A 7,240-nucleotide genomic window follows, 5' to 3' on the forward strand; every position below is an offset into this window, starting at 1 on the left:
AGAGAGAGAGAGAGAGAGAGAGAGAGAGAGAGAGAGAGAGAGAGAGAGAGAGAGAGAGAGAGAGAGAGGAGGGTGGGAAGGAAGGAGTCGCATAAGCGGGAACACTAACAAACCGTTACCAAGTATATAATACAGACCAAGAGCCAGACAGGCAAACTGACGCACGGACGGACGGACATACCACACATTACCTACGTCACATTCAAATTTTTTTCGGTAAGTCATCATGTATTTTTTGTGTGCGTCAACCAGCGACACACCAGGAAGCAGAGCAAGTGTACAGTTAGGCACCCAGGTAATTATGAGTCGTTTTGCAACTCACCTTAGTGTTCTCACCCGCGAGGCTTGCTGGTGAATCGTTAGGGGTGCTACTGGTTGTCCCCGTGAGAGAGGGAGAGAGAGAGAGAGAGAGAGAGAGAGAGAGAGAGAGAGAGAGAGAGAGAGAGAGAGAGAGAGAGAGAGAGAGAGAGAGAGAGAGAGAGAGAGAGAGAGAGAGAGAGAGAGCGAGCGAGAGAGAGAGAGAGAGAGAGAGAGAGAGAGAGAGAGAGAGAGAGAGAGAGAGAGAGAGAGAGAGAGAGGGATTGGGTATATCACGTTGTGCGTGTATGTGTGTGTGTGTGTGTTGTCTTTCATCGCCAATCAAATAATATTATCACTTATTTTTTAACTTCAAGGTTATTCCCCACTCTAAGTGTATATGTTTGTTTTTTTATTGTTTGACATATCTGCCATCTGTCTGTCTACTAAATTCTGCATCTATGTCTTTGTACTTGGTTATCGGTGTGTCTGTGCGTTACCTGTCTGATATATTTTCCTGCTTATCTCTTTCGACTCTTTTTTTTTTTTTTCTCTTTTTTTTTTCGAGGGGAGCGCGGCAATTAAGCGGATTTTTTTGCATATATATATATATATATATATATATATATATATATATATATATATATATATATATATATATATATATATATATATATATATATATATATATATATATATATATTTTCTTTCCTTTCCTTTATTTTAGTCAAATGTACATTAATCCTCATCGTTCTTCATCAGTCCACACTTATGATCCTAGAATATGAAAAGTCACTTAATAAAACATGCGAGCAACCTCTTTATTGAAAAAAGGGCTTTAAAAACTGCTGCTGTCATTCCTCACATTGCAAGTTCTCCACCATCCACCTCCTCCTCCTCCTCCTCCTCCTCTTTCTCCTCCTCAACCTCCTCCTCCTCCTCCTCCTCCTCCTCCTCCTCCTCCTCCTCCTCCTCCTCCTCCTCCTCCTCCTCCTCCTCCTCCTCCTCCTCCTCGTCATGTTCTCCTGCTTTTCTTTACTCGCTCCCGTTGGTTTTAATGTTCACTGTTCCTCCATTCTGCATCATACACATTTTCATATTACTTCATCAAGTTTTTGGTCGTATTTCAATCTCCTCTAAGGTCTCACGGCAGCCGGTTGTTCTGGTTGGCTGAGAGAAGGCTGGAGCAAGTGTGTGGTTGTATATAATATAGTAGTGGTAAAATGGTGGTGGTGATGGTGGTGGTGGTGGTGGTGGTGGTGGTGGTGATAGTCGTTAAAAGTGAAGCTCGTGTCTTGGCTGCAGACATTATGATGGATTGTCTCATATTAATTCAGTGTAGTGGGTGTACATCAGGTATTAATAGAAGATAAGGGGATAAAGAAGTGGCGGTAGCAGTGAATCACGTGGTATTGATTAGTAACGTAACAGGATATACATTAAGGAATTAAATGGTAGTAGGAGATGAAATTGTTTTCCTTAATGTGTAACAGAGGTTGGGCAAAGGCAACAAAAAGACCCCCCTAAAAAAAGCCTGTTTAAAAACCACTCCATGAAAAAAAATGGGTAGGAGTTCAAATTAAGTGAACTATTTGGATAAGGTGAGTTAATACAGATTAGTTGAGATTTAAAAAAAGTGCTACACGTTAGATGGAATAGATGTACAGTTAATGGAATAATGAATCAGGTGAAGATGTGAATGAGGTGGCAGTTGTAGTTAGTTAACTGAATAAGGTAAAATAATAAGAACTAGATGAAAAAAATAATGTGGTAACAGTAGGCGATCCAGTTTAACTGAATAAGATGAATCCGGTGGTAATGGTAGATTATGTAATAGAAATCCGGTTAGGTGGTAGTAATAGAACTAGTAGCAGTAGTAGTAATAGTAGTAGTGGTGGTGGTAGTAGTAGTAGTAGTAGTAGTAGTAAAATAATACAACTGAATGAGGTGATTATGGTAGGTGAGGAAATAAAAAGCTAGATGAGAATTGTGAATGGAGCGATGGCAGCAGATGAAACAATACATGTTAGGTGAAGCATGAGGCGTGGAGGAAGTGGTGGTAACAGGCGGGTTATTACAAGTAGCAGTGAATGTGGCTGGATGTGCATATTGAGGGAGAGGGAGAGAAGGTGGGTACTACAAGGTCTTCTAGTAGGTCTTATTGGTACCGATTATGTAATGTCTGGTGTCAGGTATGTCCAAATATTACCTGGAAGGATTGTCAGAGAGAGAGAGAGAGAGAGAGAGAGAGAGAGAGAGAGAGAGAGAGAGAGAGAGAGAGAGAGAGAGAGAGAGAGAGAGAGAATTAAATTCCACACTTAAATGATTTTACATAGGACATGGCGACTCTGAAAATCTGGAGAGAGAGTGAGAAAAAAAAAGGGTTCACTACAAAAGATATCAATGTTTCTTTTCTCAATTTTTTTTTTTTTAAATCATGTGGTTCTCGTGGGTTCAGTGTTGACAGCGAACCAGCGAACCCAGTGTGGCGGCTTTGCTTTTTCTTCTTATTTTTTTCCTCTTGCCCGGTGACCTACATACCTGGTTCTTTTTATATATAATTCTCTCTCTCTCTCTCTCTCTCTCTCTCTCTCTCTCTCTCTCTCTCTCTCTCTCTCTCTCTCTCTCTCTCACACACACACACACGGATGGCTGCGTTCGAGAGAGAGAGAGAGAGAGAGAGAGAGAGAGAGAGAGAGAGAGAGAGAGAGAGAGAGAGAGAGAGAGAGAGAGAGAGAGAGAGAGAGAGACTGATGGCTTGAAACAGTGTAGAATGTTAGGAGGTGAGGAGGCAAGAGACAGGTATTATATGGTAGTAATTAATAATGTTGGATAAGGCTGCGTTAAGTGGATGTCAGTGGGGTTAGGCAGGGTGTAGTGGTGGTGGTGGTCGTGAGGTGAATACGGGGTGTGGCTGGGCAGGTAATGGTGTGGCTCTTAAAGGCCGAGTGTGTGGCGGGGGAGTAGTATTTATGACTTTGTTTATTCTCTTGTTTCCTTATTACCAGGCCGGGTCTTGTTAGCTTGTTTCCTTATCGTCAGGTGCAAGGCGACGGAGCGTGACGGAGCCCGGAACACTGAATACCTGTGGATTTTATTAATTACCAAGTGTGTGGGGGACTTGTTAGCTTATTTCCTTATTATCAGGTGCACGTTGACGCGGCGTGATGGAGCTTGCAACATTAAATACTTGTGGATTTTATTGATTACAAGTGTGTGATGGAGAGTGACAGTCTAGAACGTTAACTACAGATGAGTTTCATCAGTTACCAAGATTGTGACTTGTGGTATGTAATGCTGTCTAGAAGGGACTATACAGGTGGACAGTCTGAGCTCCAGGCGTCTGTCGCTGTGTTTACGTGTCATATTTCCTTGATTGCGCGAAAGTAAACGAAAATAAGTAGGTAAATGATACATACTTAACGATCGAGTCATAAGTGTACGATGTTGATAAGTAATTAGGGAGTTATGTCTGGTGTTGTTACTGTAATGATAGAGGTGTCCGTTACGCAACGGAGGAAAAGACATACTTAATAAAAACAGGTTCGGAATTTGTTAGGCGAAGTATGTGTTCTTGAAATGACATTGGCGGTCAAGAGAAGGAGGAGGAGGAGGAGGAGGAGGAGGAGGAGGAGAGGAGGAGGAGGAGGAGGAGGAGGAGGAGGAGGAGGAGGAGGGGAGAGGGAGGGGGAGGAGGAGAAGCAGCAGCAGCAGCATTAAAAAAGAGATGGGTAAGTCGAGGGGAAAGAAAATTAGAATGAAAAGTAGGGAAGTAAAAGGGAGAAAGGTAAGACGACGAGAGGCGAAAGGACTACGAGAAAAGAGGGCAGCAGGACGAGAAGGAGGAGGAGGAGGAGGAAGAGGAGGAGGTGGAAGAAGAAGAAGGAATACAGTTTAGAGAGGTTTGGTACATATCCTAGCGGTGCTCCGGCGCCTGCAACCGGTCTGAGTCGCTGTTGGGTAATATCGTCCTTGGCGCGCCGTGGTTGGCTGGTGGGGGCGTGACGTCACACCCGCCCACCACCATCTCCACTATCACCACTATCACCACACCCTCGCTATCAACAAGGCTGGGTTATAAGGTTGACTACTCCTTTTGATGACGCGAGCACGTTACCAATTACATGTTTTACTTTGGTACAACTAGCAGGATAACATTCAGATCTCACAACCAACACTGATGCATTATGGGGTTTGCTTCTTGTTCAGATGACGGTAACAAGTCAGCATTACAGATCAGTTCGATAAGTTCACTAGAATTATTACGATAACATCCATTTTTACTCTAATCATGAGGCTGGTGTGTAAGAGCTTGTTGTGTCTTGATGTGTCGGTGTTCTAGAATGAAAATGGTGCCTCCATTGCGTTTCTCGTTTATTAACAGACAGGGAGCCGATGCTTGGTTACCTGGACAAACCACACTCAAGCAAAACACCACAACTGTGAGGTAACCAGAATGATTAAGTAGCTCAGGTGAACGAGTTTGAAATAAACCAGTCCAAACATGGTAATAGGTTGAGATAGATATATAGATAGATAGATAGGTAGAGAGAGAGAGAGAGAGAGAGAGAGAGAGAGAGAGAGAGAGAGAGAGAGAGAGAGAGAGAGAGAGAGAGACCTACTTCTGATCACTCGTATATTTTGAGCACCACATCAGACAAGCAAGAGAGATTAAGTTTACCTCCAAAGGCATATTTCTGAGCGCCACTCCCCCAGCGTGCCAACCCCCTGATCGAGAGGGTGCCCAAAAGGGGTTCAGGGTTGCCACCTTTGCTGAGTAGAAAGCAAGTTACGGGGATGTGGGGCGACGGTGGGGAGTGACCGGCTGGGGAACCAGACAAGGAGTGAGGCAACGTGTGTGTGTGTGTGTGTGTGTGTGTGTGTGTGTGTGTGTGTGTGTGTGTTGTTGATCCTGCTTCTGCCGCTGTTACTGCTGCTATTGCTGCTGCTGCATATATCTGAATTACCACCACTGCCACTGTCACTGTTCTTTTTCATCGTTGCTTCTGTCCTTCCTACCCTTTCTTCGCGTCTTCTGTTACATTTAATTAAAAAAAAAAATGAAAACAAACTTCTTTCTTCGCCCCACTTAAGAGTCAGCTGGGTTTCCTCCTCCTTCTCCTCCTCCTCTCCCTCCTACTTTCCTTCTACTATAAGTGAAAAAACAAAATTTATAGGAATTAAGCCCTTCATCGTTCCACTTATAGATTCAACTGTGTCAGGCCCGGACAGAGGTTGAGAAAAGGAACCAGACCATGAGATTTTATATATCACGTATAGCCATCGTGATTCACTGAAGCCGGACCAATTGATGTAGGTAAGGTCAGGTCATTGCCAGAATCATTAGACCCCCATTCTCCCCCTCCCTCCATTGCTACTCCCCTCATCTTGTGTTCCCCCTCTCTGTTCCCCTTCACTCTCCCACCAACCTTTCACCCCCTCTTCGTCACATTTTGACCTCTCTCTCTCTCTCTCTCTCTCTCTCTCTCTCTCTCTCTCTCTCTCTCTCTCTCTCTCTCTCTCTCTCTCTCTCTCTCTCTCTCTCTCTCTCTCGCTTCTTACCGAGCCCTTCACCTCACCCCTCTTCCAAGCCCTTTCCTCCCGTTATTCTTCATTCCCCGACCCCTCCCTCCATCTGTCTTCCTGTTCCATGACTCTTCCTTCCATAATTCCTGCCTTCCTTCCATGATCTTCTCTCCCTCCTCCTCCTCTCCCTCTCCTCAGCAAGGCTACCTCTCCCTTGTCAACATCTCCCGCAAGTGGCCCCCGACACAGACTGGTTACTCTTTTGTTTTTGTGACTAGGACAAGAAACTGTGTCAAATGAGAGAGAGAGAGAGAGAGAGAGAGAGAGAGAGAGAGAGAGAGAGAGAGAGAGAGAGAGAGAGAGAGAGAGAGAGAGAGAGAGAGTGTTTCAAGAACGAGAAAGAATTAAATTTGGTCTAAGAAAAAATACAAAAACGGTCATTGTGGTTCTTATATGGCAAGTTGTTCTATTCTTTCTTGATTAAGATTTTTCAGATATTCATATTGACTCCAATTCAATACTCAATATCTTGTCTTCCCTTTACTTTTTTCCCCTGAAATATTTTCTTTTTTGCCAGAATGTGCTCATGTCTTTTGCTCCTGAGAGGCTGAGGACGCGTACACCATCTCTCACTCTTACTAACATACTTAGATTTTATTAAAGAAAACTGTACGTTTCAAGGGGACGCTAGAGTAAAGTTGTTGTCCCTCGTCTGCTTCAATTTGTTGAAAATTATGTTTATTTCTACTATTTCTCTCTCCTCTCTCTCTCTCTCTCTCCTCTCTCTCTCTCACTCTCTCTCTCTCTCTCTCTCTCTCTCTCTCTCTCCTCTCTCTCCTCTCTCTCTCTCTCTCTCTCTCCTCTCTCTCTCTCTCTCTCTCTCTGAACTTACATTACTGAATATAAGGGTTGGACGAGGATCGAGTTGTAGTGCAGGAGTGCAGTAGTGAATGAAGAAACTATGTACTGATGTGAAAAAGGAAATTTAATGTTATATCATAGAGTAAGGAAATAATCATGACTCCACAGAACGTGTCTATTTGTTTCATGTTCTTTTTATGCAAGGTGCAAGTGGCGATTTTAGTGACGAGTCATGGCAGTTTAGTATAATTATCAGTATTTTTCATATGTTAGGTATATAACTCCTTCTAGGGCCTTTCATGCCGCTTCTCCAGCTTGATGCCTCAGTCAGTTTAAATAATTCCATTCGGTAAGGTATTTTTTTTATTGATGGTTTGTGTATGTGGACAGGGTTGAGGTGAAAGTTTATGTGAATAGTTTGTGATATTTATTTATTCATTTATTTATTTATTTGTAAGAAGTGACAAATGAGGGCGTTATTTGATGTAGGTGAGGTAAATGAGCTAGGAGATTATGAAATAACTACAGTGACAATAAAACCACTACTACTACTACT

Source organism: Scylla paramamosain, chromosome 32 (genome assembly GCF_035594125.1).
Source record: "Scylla paramamosain isolate STU-SP2022 chromosome 32, ASM3559412v1, whole genome shotgun sequence".
In the NCBI taxonomy this organism is placed as follows: domain Eukaryota; kingdom Metazoa; phylum Arthropoda; class Malacostraca; order Decapoda; family Portunidae; genus Scylla; species Scylla paramamosain.